General features: G+C 38.0%; 1 protein-coding gene across 3 annotated transcripts in view; it reads right to left on the minus strand.

The window, feature by feature from the left end:
* The window catches only part of rab44.L (RAB44, member RAS oncogene family L homeolog), a 48,652-nt gene extending 42,228 nt beyond the window's left edge, over positions 1–6,424 (minus strand). For all 3 annotated transcript variants that reach the window (XM_041581896.1, XM_018246356.2, XM_041581895.1), the window contains exon 1: positions 6,201–6,424. The gene's annotated coding sequence lies outside the window, so the exon portion shown is untranslated. The remainder of the gene's footprint in view (positions 1–6,200) is intronic.
* Between the last annotated feature and the right edge of the window lie 21,509 nt (positions 6,425–27,933).

The raw sequence follows: 27,933 nt of genomic DNA on the forward strand, positions 1-27,933 counted from the left end.
GTCGAAATGAAGGGATTACCTGTCTCAAATAGCCAGTTAGTGACCAATATAAATAATAAAATAAATGTTAAAATGTTTATTAATTACTGTAACAAATATTCTGATAACCTCTCTCACATGCAAGCAAAAAAGATCTTTTAAAGTTATAAAATACTGTATTGGTAAGTTTTTAGGCAATTATAACCTGGCAGGCACTTGAATAAAGGTGTTTCACTTAGGAGTCAATGGAGGGGGCTAATTCAGATAGTTTACCCTGCCTCTTGGACTATTTTTTGGAAGAGAAAAACATATTTATAAGATTGTGTACAGGTAGTGATTGAGGTGTATTCTCTGTAACTATGCAAATGTGTCATAACTAAACACCAGGAAATAAATAAATGGATTGATCAGCAGTTTCATGAAAAATCAAATATTTCCAAAGTTTAGGAGGGTCGTAAAATGACTTTGCCCAGTAACATCTAGTTACGCCACTGCAACTTAGCTTAGTAAAAGAGACATTGATAAACTACACTGCACTCCAAGTAACAGTGAACCCAGTCTGAAAAATAGTTTAACAAGAACCTCCCAAAGGCAACTGCTATTGCTAAACATCTACCAACATATGATAATACCACAAGAACCTCATAGCTGATTGGTAATATGTCCTTTGTGAGTCATCATTTAGAATTTTCTCAACAATGGGTAAGTGTTATGTTTGAGTAAAGCACTAAAGTGCTGTAGAGTGCTATATGCCTAATGCTACCAGTAAAACAGAAAGGAAAATCTGGGCAGGAATATCCTATTTGTTTGCAGGATTCTGTGGTGGGAAAATATGTTTACCATCACTTTGTAAGGGGGTGAACCGTGATGCATGCAAAAATGATTGAAAATGTTGATAATTTGTTGTGTGTATGGAAATTGTGAGTGAATTAATGTATTACAGGTAATTTGGTGAAACCACCACTGGATAGCAGCAAAGGAAAATATTTTAGGTGTAATCTGCCCTTCGCCACTAGAGGGAAATAGTGAGACAGATGGTGGAAGGTATAAAAGGAAGGATTCTGCCCAGGGTTTGGTCGTCGGTTCCAGCAGGTGTAGACAGCTAGGTTTCCTAAGTACAGGCACTAGGTGCCTTAGTCCGAAAAAGGGCTAGATAGAATGTGAAGCTGGTACCCCAGCAAGGTGATAGTGGCTTAAAAGCCGTGGTTCTACCACATACAGGGTGAAGTGTGAGTAAGGGACAGTGTGGACAACCCAGGACAAGGTGAAGAAATTCCTACCCTGAAAGGTCAGAGGGGGCGCTGGTGAGGTGTCAAGCTGGCTGAAAGAGGTGGCACAAAAGGAAAATTCCTAGCTGGGGCGAAGTGGAGGGTCGTAGGTCGCATGATAGACTACTTGACCAGCAGGTGCTGCAAGAAAATCCTTGGCTGGGTTTGCAAGTCTGTGGACTGTTGGGATGGTACTTGGATGGAAGATTTAAATTATGAGGGGAGACTGTCAAGGTTGGGGTTGTTTTCTCACAGTACATTAGAGGAGACTATAGATAAATAGCAGGGGACATTTTTACCCATAAATTGGATCACCGTACCAGAGGCCACCCCTTCAGACTAGAAGAAAAGAGCTTTCATTTGAAGCAACGTAGGGGGTTCTTCACAGTCAGGACAGTGAGGTTGTGGAATGCACTGCCAGGTGATGTTGTGATGGCCGATTCAGTTAATGCCTTTAAGAATGGCTTGGATGATTTCTTGGACAAACATAATATCAAAGGCTATTGTGATACTAAACTCTATAGTTAGTATAGGTATGGGTATATATAATTTATGTGAAAGTAGGGAGGGGTGTGTATGGATGTTGGGTTTTCATTTGGAGGGGTTGGACTTGAGGGACTTTGTCTTTTTTCAACCAATAGTCTTTTTTCAACCCAATTTAACTATGAAACGAACTATGTAACATTGAGTAGGAGAAACAATACAAAAAAGGGGGGTTGTGGTGCACTCCTAAGGCTAAGTTAAAATGTTAAAATGGTGTTGGTTTGGGCAGTCTCTCTCTTAAAAGTCGCAAGCTAGTGTCGGGGGAGGATCTAGCCCTCAGACTGAAACCAAGGTTCAGGAGACATTTACTCCAAGTAATGCTACTATACAGAGAGGTACAAGACCTTTTATACTATGACCAGAGGTAAACAAGTTATGGACCACCGTGTGAGGTTTACTTTGACGTGGTATGGTGGCTTATCAACTTTATGATCATAACTTTGTAACTAAAAAACCCGGTTATTGTAAACACATGCACTTGCATATATACTGAATTACTTAGACAGTGGACCAAGGAATGTGCATTGATTAATTGGCCAAACCAGTAGCACTTCCATTGTACTGTTTTAACTTGCCTTGGAGTGCACCCACAACCCCCCCTGTTTTGTATAGGAGAAACAATAGCCTGGTTGAAAGCAGTTCCATAGTGCAGCACTGGCTCTTTATGAAAGCACATGCCCAGGCAAAATGACGTGAGATGGCTGCCTACACACCAATATTACATCTAAATATATATACTTATTGGTTCAAGAATAACATTTTATATGGTAGAGTGAATTATTTGCAATGTACACAATGTCATTTAGAAATAAAAACTACACAATAAAAATAATGACAGAATCCCTTTAAAAACTGGTAGCACTTATCATACACTTATATCATGCAAGGTACTGTGGAATTAAAAAAAAAAAAAAAAAGACCTAATATGGCCTGTGTGCCTAACAATACAACATGGACTTCTTTATTCATTTGTTCCTGTTTTATACTTAAAGCTGTATCCCATTTTTAGTAGACTGTTTGGGAAATACATATCTGAATACAGTAACAGGCACACAAAGACAAGAAGCGAGGTACATTCCCTCTTTGGAAACTGGAAGGTTGGAAGCACAGGGTAATATTAGGAAGTTCTACTTTACTGAATGGTTAATGGATGCCATGCTACTTACTTCCACTAGTAACAGATAAACCAAAAATATCTATATACACTGGTGTAACTTGGAGATCCAGCTGACCGAGAGCATCCTCTCATGCTAATGCATTCCTATGTGAGTGCAAGTATTAGAAATGCTCTTTGGACACATGGGGGGGTTATTTATCAAAATCCGAAATATCTCATTATATTCAGAAATATACTTTGACCAAATCCACACTGGTTGTTTTTCCCTATTTAGCAATACATTTTCCTGAAAATTTCCTGTGCAGGAAAAAATTAGAATCTTGTAAATTTTTCGGAATTTCCACCCAAAACTTTTTTCCGATTTTTGCTGAAAATCACAAAATCTTCAGATTATTGCATGAAACCCAGCACAGATCAGTATATCTTCGGGACTTCTCCCATCGACGTATATACAACCTCAGCAGGTCTGAGATGCCGGTATTTCAGATTCAGACTTTTTCTATTCTCAGGGTATAATAAATCTAAAAATTTGGATTTTAACCTAATAACCTACAAGATGTAAAAAAAAAAGTATCTTCATTTACTCAACGTAGTTGCATGAAAACAAAATGCACAGCAATTTTCATGTGTACATTCCAGTCTTATTCTATATGATGAGACAAATGCAATAGTGGTTCTAATTCCAAAATGCATAAGGCTAATGGACCAGCTCGTAGATTCGGAAATGATAGGCCCACTAGAGCATTTCTGACAAATAAAGTTTTCCCTCTGAGCACAGTGACACCTAAACACCCTGTTTGCCGTAGACCTAAGGACTTTTGGAATTATATAATACTTTGGATAGGCTTGAGATTATTCTGTAAATGATTTAGACCAGAGCAAGCAGTAAGTATGTTCACACCAGCTGGACGAAATATAGTTTTTATGTGTATCGATTTCTAGAAATGTTGGTTATGTCAAAATTAATCTTATTCAGGAACCTGCAGTGGAAATCTTGGCTTGTTGGTGAGCATGACCTACAATGAAGAGCATTTACTGACTGTACATGACTAATGATTTGGCACATGGCCACTTTTACATATAGTGATGAGCAAAACTGCCACATTTAGTTTTGCTGAAAAAAAATCGCAACTGCGGAAAAATTTGCTGAACGCCAAGATTTCACTAAAATGCACTTGAGTCCATAGAAAGGTGTGTTGTATTGTGATTAAGACATTTTTGCTAGGTAATAGCATATATGCTGTTCTATATTGTTAGAGAAGCTTCTTTCCACTATACACAGAGGCACTTCTAAAGCAGTTATTAAGGTTATTGCTGTTTTTGATAAACAATTGTGATAAAAATCAAGTCCTAGTATTAAAAGATGGAAATAATAATCAGATCGAGCATTGAATAATGGTGTAAAAAACACCTTGTGATTGCTATAACATCTGTTCATAACTGAAAATACAGTGACCAAGTATGTATTCATTTTCTATTTGCTTTATATCTCCAAAGATTCTGTAGACATATTACTGGCACTGTCTTGAGTTTTAGCTTTGTCTAAGAAGTCATTGTCTCGCTGCAAGCTCGCCACAAGATCCCTTTTGCCTCCCACAAGGGCCCTATTGTGTTTAATAGCATAATAAGAAGCTAGGATGTGGCATGGCATCATCTCAACAAGGGGCCCGTGACCAGCCAATATATATTTGGTTATAAATTGCATATCAGCAATAATTCCTTAGGTTTTCATATATTGCAGCATTATACCATAAACAGATCCCCAGCATAGCTTTTCAACTTTATTAAGTACATTAGAGAGTATAGTCAGGGTGATTCTGTTCCCCAGGTTGTCCTGAGTTTCCCGAAGATGTAGTAGATATGGTATGTGTGTGCGTTAGGGCTCCCAACTTTTCTGGAAGAAAATACAGGCCTTCCTATATATTTAAAAAATACCATATAATTTAGGGGTGTATGCTATCTTTCAGTGAGAACTGTGCACAGGTCCAATACCTCATGTAACTTATAAAATACAAGCATGGACAGTGTCTCACTTAAAACATTTATTGGTGCAATTTAACCATTATACAAATCACATTAGTGGAGCCTTACAAGGCATTTTTACACAACACACCACAATGCAGTGTCTCCCCCCAGTCTGCCTACCCTATGTTACAGCCACTCCCTCCTGACGCGTTTCGAGCTAATGGGTGATTCATCAGAGGAGGTTTAGCGCCCATTAGCATGAAATGCATCAGGAGGGAGTGGCTTTAACATAAGGTAGGTAGACTGGGGGGAGACTGCATTGTGGTGTGTTGTGTTAAAATGCCTTGTAAGGCTCCACTAATGTGATTTGTATAATGGTTACATTGCACCAATAAATGTTTTAAGTGAGACACTGTCCATGCTTCCTATATATTTATCTTTTTTCCTATTAATTATATTGGGATCAAGCTAAATGTTTTTCTAGTCAGGTGGTAACCCACGTGAATATGCTATACCCTGGCATCTAGATAATGAATAACTATATTTGTACAACAAACTTATATGGCGTAAACAACAATCACATTCAACCATATGCCCAGTGGCCTTGCAGTTTTGCCTCCTACTATTATTATTATTGTGTCAGAGAATTCTGCATATAGACTTTGGAGAATCAAACATGCTAAAGGAACACATCCATGATTTAGAGTTTTCTCAGCTCTATTAAGAGCTTCAAGCTATAAAAGTCTTCCTAATTATAATCAGAGGACATGGCCACAATCACAGTGGGTGACAAGGACATTTTGCTTCAACACTTTTCTGCTCCACATTCATTAAAATGCCTTAGAATTGAGGTGTAATTTAGAATATAATTGAATTCCTTATTGTTTTTTGCCACAAGATGCATGGATTTTAGAACCTGTGTTTAAACAAACTACCAATAAAGTACCTGGCAGACGGAAAGGGGTCTCATTGGCTGTGCCACAATTTCGGCCCATATTTGACATCATGTTTTGTTGCTGTTGATGGAGAAACAGAGTAGACCAATTCCAGTAGGTCTATTGCAACTTACAGCATCCCCTCTGGCATTTACCAGAATTCACATTTCTGAGCCCAAAAAGTATGTATGTAATATATAATTATTCAGGCATATTTTATATTCATATGTACTTACAAAAGTAAAAGTTATTTATTCATACTTGTACCTTGTAGCATGTTAAAAAAAACAACAAATAATCAAGACTGGAAATCTGGAAAAAAATCACCATTTAACTCTAACAGCCAAAATACAGCATATTGTTTCCTCTAGCAAATGCCCTTGTCCAGCTTACCTTTGCAGGAAGACTTTACTGGGATATCAGATGGGGCCCACCGCTGTAAAACAGACTGCTTTTAGCTTGCTCTTTGCATAACACATTGCATTGTCGTTTTCTTGCTCAACTAAGTTTTTCCGCTTTGGGCTTGGGACAGACCCATGTGTTGGTTTCCTTTGTAAGAGGAAGTCAGACTTGACTGATAAACTGTTTTCTTTTCCGGTGGTGTGTAAACTTGACATGTGAAGTCATGACTTGTCACTGTATAATTAAACAAAGAAAGCTGACATTTTGGGTGATATGTAAAAATGGATTAATAATATCTGGAGACTTTTTGCAAGGCTTTCCTTATATTACAAATAAGCGCCTAGTGCAGGCAGGAAAGAAAGTGCTGGAAGGCCATGTATGGCATCTGCACAAGTCTTATACTAATATAGTACAATTGCTGACATTATAATTCCACAGAAAATAAACACTTCATTGCATTGAACATAAAAACTTGCTCAACCATAATTTAGTATTATATTATTATTATTATACATTTAAAGGACAAGGAAAATTAAAGGAACAGTTCGGTGTAAAAATGAAACTGGGTTAAAAAATAGGCTGTGCACAAAAAAAATGTTTCCAATATAGTCAGTTAGCCAAAACTGTAATCACTGTAGTGAACGGATGTCTAACGTAACAACCAGAACCCAAGTTCCTCCTTCGCAGCTCTTTAACTGACTTCATTTGAAGAGTTCACCACATGGGACATAAATGTTCAGTTAGTTTTCTTTTGATTCTTAGCATGTCCCTTGAAGTCTCTGACAGGTTAGAGAAATGGAAAACAGGAAGTAGTGTTCTGGCTAATACATTAGACATCCAGTCACTCCAGTCTTTAGGATAAGGGCACACCTGGAGATTCGGGGGGATTTAATCACCTCTTCTTTGGGGCGACTTATCTCCCTGAACTGCTTCCCCGTGTCTTCCGCCAGTTTTAATGAAAAACCGCCTGTGCCAATGCACTTGCGGCACTTCGATATCCGAGGTATCTTCAGGCGACTTCGGGAATCGAAGCGCCGCAAATACATTGGCAAATAAATGTCCCGAATCTACAGGTGTGCCCCTAGCCTTATAGATTACATTTTTGTCTAATCAACTATATTGAAAATATTTTTTGTTCCACGACTTCAACTATCTTACTAGTTTAAAAGACCAGTAACATCAAAAAAATGTTGTTACACCAAGACAAATTGAACTTTAAAATCGCAAAGCCTTTATTAAGAAATAGCTTGCACTCCTCTTCAGAAAAGGCGATTATGATCCATCATGCAACGCTCAATTTCTCCTCCCTGCCTTCCTTAAAGTTTCATTTCTCTTGGTGTTTTCTTTTCAATGTATACTAATGAATTTTTTTTAAAAAAACATTTTGATGTTACTGGTCCTTTAATTCTTAAACTGGACAGTGGTTCAGTACAGTACTGACCAGTACTGACCAGTACTGTGGTTGCCAATTTGGAAAAAGCCCACTAATAAGTATAGTATAATATATTATAATAATACAGAATACTTTGCTTTGTCCCAGAGTTCTTTGTGGGGGATAGTGACAACACCTTATTTGTCCTGTTCCTAAGGTTGCCACCTTTTCAAAAAAATTTACCAGCCAGTGGTGGGGGGGGGCGAACTAAAGGGGCGGACCATGATGCAAAAAGGGGCGGACTGTTTATGCAAAAAATGGGTTGAGCCGCAGAGGTTGTGACGCAAAAGGGACGGGCCATGCCGTGCAATGCCAAGAAGACGAAGAAAAGGTAAGTTCCACCAGAGGGCTAAGGGCTTTTGTTAAGGGTATTACAAATTACCGGCAACTACATTGCCTTGGCAGGTGTTTTACCAGTGAACTACCTGTTCCCAGGTGTTCCTAAAACAGACCTGGACTGAGACTATGTATAATAGGAATTCTTGAAAGCTGAAGAATACTGTGCATGTTCCCAGCCCAAGCCCATGCAAGAATTACACATAGAAGGTCCTCACTCCGCAGCAGAGTTCACTGGCCATTTAATTATTTATAGAAAAGGAGTACCTGCCCAGGGCAATTTGCTCACTAAGAGGTGCCTCTCTTATTGAAAATACCCCCTTGTAATTCTAACTTTCCATGTCCTCAAAGGGGTTATTCACCTTCAAATGAACTTTTAGTAGGACCTAGAGAATTATATACTGAGACAATAAACACAATAAAATAGTGTTTTTTGAGTTATTTAGTTTTGTATTCAACTGCTCTCCAGATTGCTGAAATAGCAATCTGGTTGCTAGAGTCCGAATTACCCTAGAAACCATGAACTAATTTGAATAAGAGATTGGAATATGAATAGGATAGGTCCTAAACAGAAAGATAAGTTAAGACCCCCCCCATATGAAAGATGGAAAGAGTTAAAAGAAACAGGCAAATAATTAAGAAACTCTAACTTCCTGCTTTTCAGCTCTATAACTCTGAGTTAGTCAGCGACTTGAAGGGAGGCCACATGGTACATTTCTGTTCCGTGAGTTTGTAATTGATCCTCAGCATTCAGCTCAGATTCAAAAGCAACAGATATGACCCATGTGGCCCCCCCTCAAGTCACTGATTGGTTACTGCCTGGTAGCCAGGGTAACCAGTCAGTGTAAACCAAGAGAGCTGAAAAGCAGGAAGTAGTGATCTGACTGACATGTTATACATGAAATCACTCCAGCCTTTATAGATTACATTTTTGGCTAACTAACTATATTAGAAACATTTTTTATTTTGCACAGCCTATGTATTTACCCAGTTTTTATTTTTACAGTGAACAATTCCTTTAAACGTGAAGCCCCTTTAAGACTAATGTCACACTCGATAGTAATATGAAGGCTGGTCCTAAATCTATGGGTTTACCATGAACCTGGAAAAAAATCTTTAGCAAGTTGCAGATGGACCAATTTATGCTTGCGATGTTAGCATGCCCCGAATTCCTCCTCCGGCTGCTGGCTTATTTATATACTCACACCTGCCTGCCTCGTCCCCTCTGGTGATGTCAGAGAAGGAAAGGTTCTGGCGCAGGTTTATAAAAAATGGCGGCTTGCTGATTGTTGATTTGTTGTCCTGCACATTGCTAAGACACAGCATTTTCTTATGAGGCAGAAAACCTCCTTGTGCCCCATGCTAAGCATACCTGTAATGATGTCTTGAAAGCTGTAAAGAGTTTTGGAAGGAAGCATTGCCTAGTGCCTGTTGAGCACCAAGAGAATTACTACTTGGGTTTTTTACAGTGAGAGCTGTGAAGATGAGGAATTCTCTCCCTGAATCAGTGGTACAGGCTGATACATTAGATTAGCTTTAAGAAGGGGTTGGATTGCTTTGTAGCAAGTGAGGGAATAAAGGGTTACGGAAGATAGCTCATAGTACAAGTTGATCCAGGGACTAGTCCGATTGACATTTTGGAGTCAGGAAGGAATTTTTTCCCCCTCTGAGGCAAATTGGAGAGGCTTCAGATGGGGTTTTTTTAACCTTCCTCTGGATCAACTGGCAGTTAGGCAGATTAAAAAAAAAATAAACACTTGGATAGAAACAATAATCCACAATAACTCCACACTAGAAGTATCTCCAAACACACTTTGGGAAACCCTCAAATGCGTTCTTCGTGGTAATTTAATGGCATTAGGTAGTAACCTAAAGAAGGAGAAAGAAAAGGAAGTTGAGGCACTGTTTAAAGAAATTGCACAATTAGAACAATCTCATAAGGAAAATATTGCACAAAAAACATTGATCGAGTTAGAATGTAAGAGGATTCAATTGAATGTGTTATTAAATCAAAAGACTCAGAAAAACTATATGAGGGCCAAGCAAAAATATTATGAGCTAGGTGATAAATGCAATAAATATTTTGCTAAAACAATCAAAAAACTACAACCACAAACACACATAATGTCCATAAAAGACAGGGAAAATAAAGTCCATCATGATACTAAGGGTATAGCGGACACTTTTTGTGACTACTATCAAACATTATATTGACTAAAAGATCAACCACCGAATAAAGAAATCCCTCATACACTAAGGGCCTTTATTGAAAACTCAGGAATACACAAAGTATCTGAAGAAATAGGTTGTGAGCTGGATTCCCCATTCACACAGAGCGAAATTGAAAAGTGTATAGATTCTCTACCACCAGGGAAAAGCCCAGGACCTGATGGTTATATTGCTCTATTTTATAAAACTTTTAAAATAGATCTAGTTCCACAATTACTTAACTACTTTAACAATATTAACAAGAACAATAAATTTCACCCGCAAGCTCAAGAAGCATACATCACCATAATACCTAAACCGGAAAAGGACCCACAACTCTGTGCAAGTTATAGACCTATTTCCTTAATCAACGTAGATCTAAAAATATACGCCAAAATAATCAGCAACAGACTAACGAGATACTTACCAGAACTGATTCATAAAGATCAGGCGGGTTTCATACCTAAGCGTGAAGGAAAAGACAACTTATTTAAAATTATATCACTGATTGAACACGCACAAAGGAAAGGGGTACCTTCGCTTATCTTAAGCACAGACGCCGAAAAGGCATTTGATAGAGTTTCCTGGTCTTTTTTAAAACAAACTCTGCATAGTTTTGGTTTTGGTCCTATAATGATACAAAGAATTATGGCTTTATATGACAGGCCCACTGCAAGAATAAGAACTAATGGGATACTGTCCCCTACAGTACATATTAGCAATGGGACCAGGCAAGGGTGTCCGTTGTCGCCCATACTATTTATTATGGTTATGGAAGTCCTCCTCTCTTATATCAGGAAAGATTCTGATATATCTGGGATTACGATAGGGGGTCAGGAGTACAAATGCATAGTGTTTGCAGATGATCTACTATTATATCTTACAAAACCAATAATATCTTTGCCTAAAGTTGTGAGGTTAATGGAAAATTTTGGGAAACTTTCAAATTTCAAAGTAAACTATAAAAATCGGAAGTCTTGAACATAAATATTCCAGAGGCAAAAATACAACACCTGAAATTGAGTTTCCCCTTTAAATGGACCGGGTCAGGTATTAAATACTTGGGCATTAGAATAAGGGCAGACCTAAACAAATTATATCAGGACAATTACCCTCCACTATTGACATCTCTACAGAAATTAATAGACACGTGGGACAAGCTAAAGATGTCATGGTTCGGTAGAATTCAGGCCATAAAGATGATGCTTATGCCAAAACTTTTATATTATATTCAAGCACTTCCAATAGTGATTCCCAGTTCTTTCTTTAAAATTATTAAATCTAGGATCTCCAGATTCATCTGGGACAATAAGAAACCACGTATAAAACACACCATTTTAATAGCCCCAACGGATAAAGGGGGTCTGGGACTTCCAGATTCTCATCTTTATTACATTGCCACACATCTTATTAGAATCCTAGGGTGGTCAGACACTACTACACAAAAGGAATGGAGTAAACTGGAACACTTATATGCGGCATATCCTCTAACCAACAATTTGTGGATAGATAAGGAAAACATCCCAAAGTAGTATGGCAACACCCTCTAGTGGGAGCCACTCTTAAAGTTTGGCATAAAAATAAAACCAGATTAAGATTAACACATAACCCCCATATTCTACAACCATTATTGTTCAACCCCGAGTTCCCCCCGAGTATGGAAAGTGGTTCACTCACTAGATGGGGAAAATTGGGCGTTAGAGATACTACTCTAAAAGATTTCATGAAAACAGGAAAGATGATCCCACTCTCAGAGATACAAAAACAATGGGGCCACCATCCTAGAGACATATGGGGATACACACAACTACACGCATATTTACAGACGAAAAAATTTTTGGACTGGGAGAGAATGGAAACAAGCTGGGAAACTATATTGTCTGCTCAAAAGATACCTAAAAAACCTCTTTCCTATTTATACAAACTTTTAATTGATAACGTGGCCTCAGGCCCTGACTCCCAGCGCCAGGAATGGGCAGAAGAACTTAATATAGAAATAACAGACTGCATGTGGAGTGATATTCTTAAATCCACTTTTCAATCTTCCAAAGCCTCCAAAACTAGGGAAGCAATGTATAAGATGGTTACCAGATGGCACTATACTCCTACAAAGCTGAAAAAATATTACTCTAATACTAATGGAATATGTTGGAGATGCAACATTCTTGAGGGTAATCATACTCATGTGTGGATAACTTGCTCTGTTATTCAGTTTTTCTGGAAGGAGGTCTTAAGCATAATAAATAAACTGACAAAACAGGAACTTGTGATAGACAAGCCCCAGACAATCTTATTCAACATAAAACAAGACTTAAAGACAACAATAAGCGACCCACTCACTCTATATTTATTACAAGCAGCCAAATCCTTAATACCTGTGAGATGGAAGTCGATAGAGTCTCCGATGATTAAAGACTGGTTAATAAGGGTAGAGGAAGTTAGACAGATGGAAGAAATGACGGCAATTTCACATAATCAAAGTAATAAATATTGGGCAATATGGCATCCATGGGTAGATTATACTAAAGCTAAATACTAATATACATAATATCTGTTTCTTCTCAAACTTGTCTTGTATAAGAGGTAAACATTGTATTGAATGTGGATAATGGATCATCCCACCCACCCCTCTCCCTTCCCCCCCTCCTTTTTTCTTTTTTCTGTATCCCTTTCCCTAATCTTATATACTGAAAAATATTAAATAAAGAATTGATAAAAAAAATAAAAAAAATAAAAGGTTGAACTTGATGGACGTGTGTCTTTTTTCATCCTAACTTACTATGTTACTTCCGTAGAGCAAGGTTGTCTGTGGAGAAATAATGCACAGCCTTGGGCAATACATTCCTATTCTATTTGTTTTAATCCAAAGCATTACAGGTACATTTAAACATTAAAATCATATTCAGAACAAGAATAAAACCTACATAAAATTAATATTTGAACTCCAGTTTTAAAGTTCAATTTATACTTTTGCTGGAAATTTACACTGTATTTCAAAAAAAGCACTTCATCTGAATCCTTCTGTTGTGTAAAGTATGAATGGCCCCCCCCAAAAAAAACAATCGGCATATCTCTGCATGGCATCTCCTTCAAGTAACTTAAACCATTATATTTTAGGGATTTTGTTTTCTATCATACAGACTAAAGGTGCTGTGTCACTACAGAACTGTATCTTGGCCTGTGCAATCATCATTTCTTTTCATAATTTCTGGCTCTTCTTCAGGTTATTCTCTGTCTTACAATAATGTCTCTGTTCCTCTTATGGTCTATTGCTTTGGGTAATATGGCTGTGTGCAGGTAAAGCCAAGCATAGAAATAACTTGCTATTAGTCTGAGGAACTGTTTTTTTATTCTCTGGTTTCTATTCTCTATTCATATTCTCTTTATTTCATATAAATGTTACATTTCTTAATAAAGGTATGGGATCCATTATCCGGAAACCCATTATACAGAAAGCTCCGAATTACGGAAAATCTGTCTCCCATAGACTCCATCTTAACCCAACAATCCAAATTTTAAAAAATGATTTCCTTTTTTCTCTGTACTTGATCCCAACTAAGATATAATGAATCCTAATTGGAAGCAAAACCAGCCTATAGGGTATTTTTAAACATAAAATAAATCCTATAGGATTGTTTTCCTAACAATAACGATTAATTATATGTTAGTTGAGATCAGCTACAAGGTGCTGTTTTATTATAACTAAGGAAAAGGAAATATGTTTTAAAATTTTGAATTATGTGATTAAAATGGAGTCTATTGTAGACGGCCTTCCTGTAATTCAGAGCTTTCTGAATCATGAGTTTCCAAATAATGGATCCCATACCTGTATACAGAAATCTGAAATATGCCAATGCAATTTCCCACAGTGTCTAAATAAACAATTCTTCATTTCTGTCTTTGATAATAACACAGAACCATGGACTTTATGTTAACTATGCTAGTATCAGCCCAGGTTGGTGGCAAAACAAGCCTGTTTGGAAAGTGGCAGGTCTCAAGCGTGGGGCAGGAAATTATAGAATGAGAGATGGTTCATTTTATTTACACTAAACTACACACGTTCCTGTTTTCTGCAAAATTCTTGGTGTCGTGTAAAAAGCTTTTCAAAAAACCTTTTATGCCCATGGGTCAATCGTAGCTGCACTCTGCACTTCACCTTGTAGGCACAAAGCAGCCCCGTCCTTGCTGCCTGAATGACGTGCAAGTTAGAGGGCAGAGGGGATGGGAGAGGAGGCTTTTATATACCCCCTACCTTTGCTTCTCATAAAGTTACATTTTAAAGTTGTGCAGTTGTTTCCCTATTGTTGTTGCTGTATAAATGCGTCTACCACTGATAATTTGTGTCCCGAGATGAAGCCCAGATTTGCAGAGATATACAACAGAGCTGCCCAACTCTTTACACACTGTGGGACAAAATACAATATAGACATTTTTCATATATTAAATATATGGTTAACTGGGACCTGCTAGATTATTGCTAATTTATACAGATTCAGCCCTTGCAAACATATGGGGCATGGCAGCCTTGTATTGAGAACCCTTCATAAAAATTTAACCTTGTTTTTACATATATATCATTTTCATATTCAACTCTATGACTTTAAAGACCTAATAAGTACTCCCTAGATTAAGTATTTGTTTCTGTAAACTGGATCATCCAAGCCACAATCCCTTACATTATTTGAAGAAAGTAAATTAAGGGCTTTAATAAGATTTTGGCAAAGAGATCTCATTACTGGCGTGAGGCCATTATATTTTGTTTGCACATGTTTAATTTGAACCCACCCATTACATAAGCAGAATCTAAGAACTGAGTTAGAGTTGTGTAATGCATAATGTGAAGTATTCTGAAGCCGCCCATCCAGAAATATGGAGGAAGACTGCAGCCTGTGAGATTAACCTGCACACCCCAGGTTGTAGAATAGTGTCCTCTTTGATGGGATGTAGCTAGTGCTGCTCCCCTGTAGTCATGTCTGGAACATAGCTGTGGTTGCCACAGTGTTGTACGGCACACAGGGAGCATAGGGCCAGCAGAATATGGCACACTCAAGGAGCATAGGGAAGGCTGAATACAACAGGAGACAGGGAAACCTACTACTTGACTACTCCAAGATTAACAGTTCATACTGTGCTACATACAGTGACACAATGCTGGTGTCCCTTCTGCAGTTTGCTGAGGTGTGGGCACTTTTAGTCCATTTTGAGGTGTGAACATTACAGGGGTTTAGGGGTGTGAACAATAGAGGTGTTACAAGTGTGAACAATGCAGAGGTGTCCCAGGTGTGAACCTACTGTCTTAATTTGAGGTGTAAACAATTTAGGGGCCAGTAAATCTCAGTACTGATACCTTTTAAAATTTACACAAAGTTAAGCAGTCACAACAGGCAGACTTTCATGTAGGGGGGGCACACAAGTGGGGTCGTGGGCCAGATGCAGCCCACGGGCCGCAAGTTGGACAGCACTGTACTAGAACGGATCGTTAAAAAAAGTAAATAAAGTTTGGTATTTTTTAGTCCAAGATCATAAAAAAATTAAATCTTCCCACCTGCACAAACAAGAGCAAGGGGGGCAAAAAGTACCAATGTATATACCTTTGAGCTGTAGAACTAGGGACCTTGTGCTCCTCCTACCTAAGCCACAGGAGGTATTTGTGGACAGTTCCTTGTAATATACCTCTATATTTCTATGTTGTTAGTACTCACTGGACAGCGAAGAACTGCCAAGCAAAGGTGAGACACTATGGGGCCGATTCACAAAGGGTCGAATATCGAGGGTTAATTAACCCTCGATATTCGACTGGTAATTGAAATCCTTCGACTTCGAATATCGAAGTCGAAGGATTTTAGCGCAAAAACTGCGATCGAACAATCGAAGGAATAATCGTTCGATCGAACGATTAAATCCTTCGGATCGAACGATTCGAAGGATTTAAATCCAACGATCAAAGGAATATCCTTCGATCAAAAAAACGTAGGAAAGCCTATGGGGACCTTCCCCATAGGCTAACATTGAGTTCGGTAGCTTTTAGATGGCGAACTAGGAGGTCGAAGTTTTTTCTTAAAGAGACAGTACTTCGACTATCGAATGGTCGAATAGTCGAACGATTTTAGTACGAATCCTTCGATTCGAAGTCGTAGTCGTAGTCGAAGGTCATAGTAGCCCATTTGATGGTCGAAGTAGCCCAAAAAACACTTCGAAATTCGAAGTTTTTTTACTTCGAATCCTTCACTCGAAGTTAGTGAATCAGCCCCTATATGAAGGATAGTGTAAAAGCAATACAGAAAAGAATGTCCCAGTTCCTGCGTCTGCTGATCTCCTGGTTGTGACCCTTGGCCTTGTATATGTATTTGATATTTTTTGCCATCTGTCCTCAACTCTCAGCACCAACATTTAATTCATTATGTGATCTATAACCTTTATTATTTATTTTCAGCAAACACCCAACATGTTTACAACAGGTAACATAGCACGGGCTCCAACCTGCCAGTCCTACACCTGTGGTATATCCTGGCATTATCCAAGACACATCCGAGATATAGTAGTGTATATGAGAAGCCAAAGAAAAAAATAATAGCTCTGAGCCAGAGACGGATTATATAACAATATCCCAATATGGCCCAGGTAGACAATGTCCTAGTTGTTCTATTGCCCTTACTCTGTACTCCTACCACAGAGAATAAAACCCCATTCTTCTGCCTACAGCTGATTGTTGTTAATAGTGATGACTGAAATTTGTCACCAAGCATGGAAAAATGTGAATTGACTTGAATGTATTTTTCCCAGGAAGTCACAGTGAAAAAGGCCTATTGATTGTAATGTATTTTGCACAGAAAAAAGTCACAGCAAAAAAATGGCAAATGGCTCCAATGTATTTAGCATGACAAAACATTGCAGTGATAAAACAACTTCAATGCATGCAATGCATGAATTTTCACCATTTTTTAAATTTTCATGCAGTTTTGCAAATTTTTTGGCAAGCTGAAACTGATTCGTTTTTCACTAGTTGTTAATTTTTCAATGTAAGAAATGTTCAGAGTTAATTGACATTGCATATCATTGTGCATATAATGGAGATCTTGTTGACATTTATTTTCTTTTGCCAAGTTGCTGTGAAGATCTCTCTGAGAAGATGTTTGTGCAGAGGACAACAGTTCTCTGAGAAGATCCCTTTCTGGAGATTTTTGTGCAGAGGACAACACCTCTCCAAGAATATCCCATTGAGGAGATGTTTCTACAGAGGGCACCTCTATGGGAAGATCCTGCTGAAGATATGGTTGTGTAAAGGAAATTACCTCTCTGAGACAATCACATTGAGGAGATGTGTGTACAAAGGACAATACCTATCTGAGAAGATTGCACATGTTTTGCAGAGGAATACACCTCTCTGAGAAGATCTTGCTGAGTAGATGGTTGTGTAGAGGAGAACAACTCTCTGAGAAGATCCGACAGAGTAGATGGTTGTGCAGAGAAGAACATCTTTCTGGGAAGATCCTGCTGAGAACTTAGTTGTACAGAGGCAAACACCTCACAATATCGCAGAGAAGATCCCACAGAGGAGAAGTTTGTGCTGAGGACAACACATCTCTGAGAAGATTGCACTGATGAGATGTTTGTGCAGAGGAGAACACCTCACTAAGAAGATCCCACCGAGGAGATGTTTGTGCAGAGGACAAGGCCTCTATGAGAAGATTGCATGTAAACAACGTTTATGCAAAGGAGAACACCTCTCTGGTAAGATCTTGTCAAGGAAGTAGTTGTGCAATGGACAACATCTCTCTAAAGCTCCCCATAGACGCGACGATTCTTCTTGCTGAACGACTGATTTTAGGGAAGTCCGACCAATCCTTCGAAATTATTGTGCGGTTAGTGGGATTCGAACGATCGTACACCTTGCGATTTTTCGGCTGACATCTGTCAGGAAATTGATCAGCCAGGTCAAAAAATCTTTGTCGGTCCCAGTGCAATCTATCTATGTTTGCAGGGCCAAGCAGGCAGCTACCCTCTGTTTTCGTGGCAAATTGGTCTTTTTAATTGATGGTCAATTCGTACGATAGTACGATCGTTCCGAGAAAATCGTGGTCTCAGGATGAGGATCAGATCTTTTTAAAATCTCAACATCTATGGCCAGCTTAAAAGATCCTGCTCAGGAGAACAACTCTCTGAGAATATTGTGCTGAAGATTGCACTGAGGAGAACTGCTCTCTGAGCAGAAGACCAAGTTGAGGCAGGAGTTTGAAGTTATAACAACTCAGAAAAGCTGTTTTAAAAATTGCTACTATGTGTGCAGTAGTATTTTATTATGTATTTGCTATAGTTATCTAATTTGGTAAAATGATATGCTGGTGCAATATCTGTGATGATTTATTCACTAGTGGGGCATATACTTATTGTATACTGGATTTGAAAATATGGGAACATTTTTTTGTTGAAATACTAATTCTTTTATAGTAAAATCAGTTCTAAGTGAGCACTGTGGTTACAGTAACCTGTTATACATGGCCCACTTGCAGCTTGCAATGTATGCATGCTGAACTGAGACTTTCTGGGAGTTCCTGTCCTGTAGTTCATGGCTTCCGTGGCCCCTTTTCCAATTTTTACAATTTTTTTTTACATTTTTTCAGCTCAAATTCAATATGAAATTATTCAACATATTTTAAATATGAATCATTTGGATTTCTATATACTGTAGTGGTAAACATTGCAATGTTTCATATAATATTTTCATACTTTATTTCTGAGTGTTCCATTTGCTTGCCACATACGGTATGTATTGATAACATTTTACAGTAATTCCTATAAACATCCTGCCTTAAAAGGTGCATAAAAGCGTTACTGTATAAAGTTGTCCTGCTTATTTATTCTAACCCAGATTGAATGCATCCACCAGAAATTGTTCCCGGAACTAAAAGAGTTAATTGAAAGCAACAATCTGCATGACCAAAACTCTCACAAAACTCTCAGTGCAAACATACCAAATAAAACTGAGACAGGAACTAGGACATGGAGGCTGTAGGATCTTACAGTGTTCTGAAGGATTAGGATCTGTAATCTTGTCCTCTTTTAACCTGGTCCTCAGTTCCGGCTGAGGTAGTAACATAGCAACATAACATAAAAACACATTTTAATCAATGTAAAATGAGAAACTGATTTGGTGGAATTTTTGAAGGGGAAACAAAATGATGTTGGGTGGAAAATATCATGAATGTTCCTTAGTTTGAAAAAAAGTCTTAAAGGTCAGAAGGAAAATGTATTCTCAAAGGAAAACTAAAGCTACATGTCAGAGTTGTTCCTAAGTCAAAGAGTATTTCATGACTTTTTGAAAATGTTTGTCTGCAATCTACCAATATGTGATGATGTTAGTTTTTTAATGATAGCAGAATGGTCAGATATCCATAGTGTGTGGTGCTGAACAGCTGAGAACAAGAAGGCTGTAGCTGAAACGTTTAGAAATCATAGACACAACAAGCAAGCCTGGACAGTTGTGCTGGGGTATGCCAAGCAGGACTGGAGCAGGAATGGCTAGTGTGCAGGGGCAGAACCAGGCAAGTCTGAGCAGGACAAGATCATTCAGGATTATGCATGCAGAGACAAAATTGAGCAAGTCTGCACAGGACTATGCCAAATAAAACTAGAGCAGGAATCCTTACTAAGCATAGATAGATTCGGGCAAGCCTGGGTAGGACTGTGCCAAACAGGATTAGAACACAGCCTAACGGGCAGGACAGGACAGGAAAAGTCTGGGCAGCACTATGCCAGAAACGATTTGTACATTAATGGCAGAGACAGCACTGAGATAAAATGCCTAGGAAGCAGAGACAGCACAAGACAAGTCTGGTCAGGACGATTGAAGTATGATTGAGATAGAATACCTAGAAAGCAGAGACAGAACTAGGAAAGTCTGGACAAGAATACCCAAGTATGACTGGGGCTAGACTGGATAGCAAGCAGAGCCAAAACCAGAAAAGTCTGGAGAAGATGACTCAAGTATGACTGGAGCTAAATACCTAGCTAGCAGAGACAGAACCATGAAAGTCCAGACAAGACTACTCTAGTATAACTGGAGCTAAAATACCCAGAAAGCAGAGACAGAACCAGGAAAGTCCAGACAGGACTACCCAAGTATGACTGGAGCTACAATGGCTAACAAGCAGAGGCAAAACCAAGCAAGTCTGGACAAAATGACCCAAGTATGACTTGAGCTAGTGTGGCTAGCAAACAGAGACAGAACCAGTAAAGTCTGGACAAGACGACCCATGTATGACTGAATCTAGAATGGATAGCAATCAGAGACAAAACCAAGCAGGTATGGACATGACTACCCTAGTATGACTGTAGCTAGAATTCCTAGCAAGCACAGAAAGAACCAGGAAAGTCTGGACAAGACTACCAGTGGTGTAACTAGATATCACAGGACCCCACAGTAGATTATTTTTCAGGCCCAAAAAATGTTAGAGGTTGACCTGTTTTACCAGTATTTATTGAAATTGTACATGAATTAGGGTCTAGGGGGGCCCTATACCTCCTGGGTCCCTCTGCAGTCGCAGGATCTTCTTCCTCTTTAGTTTTGCCCCTGAAGACTACATAAGTATAACTAGATCTGGAATGGCAAGCAGAACAAGCAGAAGCAAAACCAGGGAAGTCTGGACAAGATGACCCAAATATGACTGGAGCAAGAATGGCTAGAAAACAGAGACATAACCAGGCAGGAATGGACAGGACTACCCAAGTATGAATAGCGCTATAATGGCTGGCAAGCAAAGAAAGAACCAGGCAAGTATGGACAGGACTACCCAAGTATGACTGGAGCTAGATTGGCTAGCAAGCACAGCCAGAACCAGGAACATATTGACAAGACTGCCCAAGTATGACTGGAGCTTGTATGGTTAGCAAGCAGAGGCAGAACCAGGCAAGTCTAGACAAGACTACCCAAGTATGATTGGAGCTGGAATGGCTAGCAAATAGCAAGCAGAGACAAAACCAGGCAAGTATGGACAAGACAATCCAAGTCTGACTGAAGCTTAAACGGCTAGCAAGCATAGACAGAATCAGACAATTCTGGACAAAACTTTCCAAATGTAACTAATGTAGAATGGCTAGCAAGTCGAGACAAAACCAGGCAAGTCTGAGCAGTATTACACAAATCACAAATCGGGGCAGGGATGCCTAGTAAACAGAGACTACAAACAGTGGCAACCATCGAGATTGCCATAGACTACAATAAATGACTGTCTAATCATATTACTGTTGCAGCAATTTTAATAGATGCTATAAAAGCCTTTATAAAACCCGTCTTTGCAAAAACTGCCCATTTTGGGAGTGACCAAGATAGATAGTACTTAAAAGGATGGAGAGGATGAATACATAATTAATTGTCATATGATAGAGCTGGGGTATTTTTTAGAGTCTACTTTTCATGATACCATGTGTTCTGATTGTATATATATATATATATATATATATACACACACATATATATATATATATACACATATATATATATATATATATATATATATATATATATATATATATTGGATCAAAAAATACTCCCCCCTTTCCCTCAACTCCAGTAAGTATGCAGCTGGAAGCTGAGAGTCCAAATAAAGAGTGGGAGTATTTTTATAAAAATATGATGCCAATACAGGGAATATGGTTTAGGGTTCATAGATCAATAAAGTGATAGTAATGATACAGTTGCCCTTAAAGGGGAAGTAAAGTCTAAAATAGAATAAGGCTAGAAATGCTGTAATTTGTATAGTAAACATAAACATGAACTTAATGCACCACAAGCCTAATTAAATGCTTTCAAAGTTGGCCACAGGGGGTCACCATCTTGTAACTTTGTTAAACATCTTTGCAAGACCACAACTGTGCACATGCTCAGTGTGGTCTGGGCTGCTTAGGGATCGTCATAAATTATCAAAACACGGAAACAAACAAAGCTGCTTGAGTTCTGCATGGCTGGGAAGTAAGGTGGGGGCTCCCCCTGCTGTTCATTAGTATGATTGTTTCCCTGCAGAGCAGTTAGGAACCGTCTGACAATTCCTATCCACAGCAGTAAATGAAGGAAGAATCTCACTGCATACAGTCAGGTTTCTCATATAAACGGTACACATTTTTTAATTAAAGTATATTGGAGATGGGTTTCTTTTTCATTAAAGAAAGTAAAAATGGAATTTTATTTTTTTGCCTTTACATGCCCTTTAAAGGATATGTAAACCCTGAAAACTGAATGTAAACTTGCTCAGGGCTTTTGCAATTGACATTTTTTGTTTTTGAAAGATATTACGCTGACAAACTGCTAACATAAGGAATTTAGTACAAACAGCTCCACTTGCTGGTTAGTTCTTCTGACTGTGTAGTCACGGAGAATTCGTTCAGAAGAAAAGCAGAGAACTCCTCTGATGGTGGCACTGAGAACAAAGTATAGGGGGGAAATGAGTGATTCGCTGCTAATGTTCTAATGATTCTCGTTCAAGAACTAGTAAAATGATATGTATGGCTTATATCTGTTAAAGTGACATATAGCATCTTCTCCTGTTCCTCTGAAGTGCACAATTTTCAGCAGGGAATGATTAACTCTTTCTTCTTATATTGGGGGCAAACAACGCCCAGAAACTAAATCAGGAAATCATGTCATAATAAACAACTCCCAAGAATGCTAAAAGACTTGTTCTTATTGGAAATAATTTAGGTAAAAGATTTGTGGATAAACTTGGGCTAGGTATTGATTTCATATAGAGAAATGAAAGGATTAGCTTTTAGCAATTGAAAAAAAAACCTGTAGCATATACAATGGATTATTTTTTCTTGAAAAGACATTTCAAGAGATGGGGTGGATTTACATTGAGGTTGATTAGGTGGAGTGTGAGCAATTCAGAGTGCAGAGTAAGGAGAATATAATAACCAACAAATAAGATGGAATATGATAAACATAGGTGATTCTTCTGTCGATTAACGGGGTAGTTCACATTTAAATTAACTTTTAGTACAGATATGTGACCTGTTATCCAGAATGTTTGGGGGTTTCGGATAAGTGGTCAAATAAAATTCGAAACTAAGATTTAAGAGGAAACGCCATAAAAAAATAACACGCTTTTTAAAAAGTAAACATAATTTCAAGCAACTTTGCAATATACATCAATTACAAAATATGCAGACTTTTCATGATTTTGAATGGTTTCTGACAGTTCCCCAAACCTAGCTTCCTGCTTGCCTGCTGATCTCTCTGACTACTTTGCTGAGTTGGGTGACTACTGTTACTTTGTATCAATAGCCATCTGTCCTCAGCCTGCCTCATCCAAACCCCACAATTATTATGGGTTATGTAGTTCCTGCATGCTGTCTGTAAGCTGTGGAGAAGTTGTTATAATTTGTAACATCAGTGTTTAGTCCCTCCTTCCCTGCCAGAATTTCAAATGATGCAGAAAGAGAAGAAGTTAACCAGCTGGATTTCAGCATAGAAAATGGCAGTTATTTATACTTTTTGAAGAAACAGGTAACTGTGGCGGGTATATTAGGGGTTTCTGTGCTATGTGGGCCTCTTTATCACATTTTGGTTTGGAACCCGTAGTTCCTCTTTAAGCATAAATTAAACACAATTAAGCTGTTTTGCCTACAAAACAATTGTATATGATTATTTATATCTTATTTAGAATTGAGTACACTTTACAGTTTTATTATTACAGAAAAAAAGTAAATCATTTTTAAAAATGTAATTTTTTTTGTTGTTTAAAATGTAGTCTATGGGACTGTAATTTCTGGATAATGGGTTTCCAGATAAAGGATCCTATACCTGTTTGTTATAATATGGCCATTTCTTAGAAACCTTTCAATTGGGCTTTTTTTTGATTTTGTATGGCTTTTGAATTTGTCAGCTTATTCATATTCATTGAAAGCTTTCAAATGGGGGTCCACAGACCTGGCATCCAAAAAACTATTGCTCTACGAGGCTATGATTTTACTGTTATTCTTAATTTTTATTAGTGAGTTAGCTTCCTCGCAAGGCAACTGCGGGCAACTTTGGAAAACGAAGTGCTCCGAGTGCCATCCTGCCGAGGATTTTGATTCTAGTCGGCAGGAAGGCAGTTTGGGGAGATTAGTCGCCCGAAGAAGAGCAGGCGAATAATGTCCTCGAATCTCCGCTTGTGTCTCTGCCCTAACAGGATTGCTGCTGTCAGCTGTGCCCGTGAAATTTGCTATGACAGTTTACTCTGCTCTTTTACCTGTTGGTGAATCATACACACACTACTGCATGTGCCACACGCCTGGGTGGGGTTACATATATTATGATGCATAGTTTCTGTCTCTGAAAGTATGTGTAACATAATCATCACTGAGTCCTTGTATACAGCTTCAGTTTGTTTACTTTTTTTATGTAAAGATATATCTGTCAGCATGGTGTCTGTGCCTAAATGCTCAAAGAAACTGAAACATAACAAGCCCATTATGCCCAATAATGTTAAGTATAATGTAAAGTGAAGAGGTTTTAATAATGGACTGTCACAACAATACTGAACCTGTGGAAACCTTCATTATTATGGAGATCTTTATATAGCACTACATATATATGCCACACTGTACATTTTCACATAACAAATATTATAATACAGGAATAGGATTTGTTTTCTGGAAACCTGTTATCCAGAAAGCTCCAAATTACAGAAAGGCTGTCTCCCATTGACTCCATTTTATCCATAAAAAACAAATGTAAAAAAATGATTTCCTTTTTCTCTGAAATAATAAAACAGTACCTTGTACTTGATCCCAACTAAGATGTAATTAATCCTTATTGGAAACAGAACCAGCCTATTGGTTTTATTTAATGTTTACATGATTTTCTAGTAAAGGTATGAAGGTATGAAGATCTAATTTATGGAAAGATATGTTTTTTGAAAACCGTAGATCCAGAGCATTTTGGATAACAGGTGACATACCTGTAAATACAAAAATAAAAAATATATACTGTTAAAAATATAAAGTTCCATATCTTGAGAGACACATCAGAACTATAGTGCTTATAATCCAAGTTTGTGTTCTCTAGCTGTTTCCATATTGTAAATCAATAATTCACTATATGTTCGGGATCAGATTTGAAATGGTGATGTCATCCATGGAGCTCTTGAGTAGACATGGTCCTTTAATATCTGAAAAAAACATGTTTTCCCATGACAGAATCCCTTTAATTAGCTGGGGCTCAAAATCTTGGCTTCCCAAAGCCTTTGAATGAAGGGTAAGTGAACATCTTCATGTAAACATTAGGGAACACATTTTTTGTGTATCTATGTGCACCATAACATTTGTAGAGCACTGTGGGCACAGGTTAATTAGAACATAAAAGCTTTGCTGCTTGCTTCACTAAAGTCCCTGTGTAAAGGGTAAGTGAACATCATTTTACTGTTCACGTACACATTAGGGAATGCTGCTTTAGGTATTGATGTATTTAAATGTACAACAAGGTTTTAGTACATTAATAATAACTGTAGGGCACAGGAGTATCCATTTGGGCCAAAGTGTTCACACACACTATACATTTAAGTAGAAGGTCATAACCAGGCTTGAATTACTCCCTTTGTTTATGTTCTTCCCATGTTGAGTGTATAAATGCTCATTTTACTAGCTTCACATTGGCTGACTTACACAGTTATGTTCCTAGTCAATACTAATTCTGGCAGCAAATGGGCTTTTCCACATTTTATACATTCTTTGGATCACGATTACCCCAAATAAGCAACGGTATTCAGATGAATTTTGATCCTTCTAACCAGTACAGTCAAATCCTAATTTTAAGTTTTCCAGGGGACTGGGAAAAAAATAATGTAAAATCCGAGAAAATGGGGGTACATAAGATTTGTAAAATTGGTGTAAACTACAAAAAATAGCATTTTCAGGGTTTTTTAAAGAAAATGTGGCAAGATTATTATGTAAAATGGAGGAAAACAAATTTAAAATCCAGGAAATTAAATTATTTATAAAATAAGGGGACTGTAAAAAAAACACGTAAAATCAGGGAAAATTTGAAATCGGGGTTTGACTGTATATTCCATGTTCAGCCTTTAGGGGAAGCACTCCCCTTCTTTGAACTTTTCCTTCAGCCTAGACTGGATCTATTGATTGTTGCTTTGATGTAAGAGGAAAGACCCACCCAGGAAGGTGAAGTTCCCAGCCCCATACCTACCTATATGGCGAATGATAATTGTTTCAAGAGAAAAGATCCTTTAATACTGAAAGGAAGTCCATGTGTTTGGCACGCCTTAAAAACCCACAACTAAAAACAACATGCTTATTTGTGTGATCTTGGGATGATTACAATAATTAACTGTAAATATCTTTGTCACCAAGAAATGCTTTGGCACAGTTGACTGCCAAGATATAAAGGCATCTTTTTTCTTCCTCTGTTTTCTTTAAGAATGGCTTCTGGTGAAATAAAAGTTGCTTTAAGCTGCCTACCTTCTACTGAAATAGTCACATGCAAGGCTTTCCTATTTATATGTTGCCTCTTAGCCGGATGAGGGAAGCGGCACTCCCTTGTTCACAGCAGGGCTCTTATGATTTTTTTATTTGTTCTTTACTAATGTTGTTTAAGAACTGCTGTTACAGACAGGAAGAAACTGATAAATTATCCAATAACATGATCATCTTTCAATCCTTACTGACCCATCTAGGTTCATTATTGTTCATATATTCTCTTACAGCAGGCTGCTCAGCTGCTGTTTTAAGGACCAACAGCATTTGAGAAGGTGACAGAATTGTAATAGAATGAACTTTAAGCATAATTTAGAAATAATCTATGAAAAATTGTTCCTCAACATTTGTGTTTTTTTATGATTCACTTTTTTTTTCCCTTTAAAATTTTAATATGCTGTCAGGTCCCTGGGGGTCAGTTACATTGTTATGTTGTTATTAGAAATCTATGTTTTTCTCAACTAGTTCTTCCCCCCCCCCTGTTGTGTCGGTGACTTGTGGATATATGGATCAGCAGATGCTAAATCTAAGCTAAATCTTCTTAGTGCATATCTGTAAAGTTGGCACTCCTCGCTACTAGCCACCTGAAGGGACAGCCTCCTACCTGCTCTGGCCACAATAGTCCTCAGTCCTGCCTGATGTTCCTAGGCCAAAGCCGAAGTCACGTACAGCTCCTGCATTTCCCTATATAGGCTCCTGCAGAGAAATTCCCTTACAGGCAAATTATAATACATCTTTTTAGAGGTTAGCCGCATGCAAAAATCTCTATAACTGGGCAAAACTGAGGAGAAGAGAGCAATGTAGAAGTCATTGTGGCATATAGCTGCAAACACAGCCATGAGCTCTATGCTCACTAAAATAAACATTAAAGCTGTTACTTCTTCTACATGTTCAGTGATTTAGGTAGAGAGCTGGAGCTTTTTGCTGCCTATTTTGCCTGTAGCTCAAAAAAAACTGAGAATATATTTATTTTTATTTTTTACAATAATTATGTTAAAAGAAGCAATGGTTATGACCAATAATTAAAAAATAAAATGACCCTGCTTGTGTACAATAGCATGACACTTGCGTGCAGACATCACTGTTTTTGTTTACCAGGGAAAAATAAGGAAACTCAGAAGAAAAACCTTGTTCAGGATGAAAGACTAGGAAGTAAGATATATATCCTGTTGTTCGTCTCGATCTCTTTGCTTTCATAACTAGATAAGATTCACGTAGCTCTATCCTGGCTGAGAGAGAGAGTGAAACAATAGAGGTGCCAACAGAGAGGCAGCCCAAAATAAT

The sequence above is a fragment of the Xenopus laevis genome, chromosome 2L (assembly GCF_017654675.1).
Source record: "Xenopus laevis strain J_2021 chromosome 2L, Xenopus_laevis_v10.1, whole genome shotgun sequence".
Taxonomy (NCBI): Eukaryota; Metazoa; Chordata; class Amphibia; order Anura; family Pipidae; genus Xenopus; species Xenopus laevis.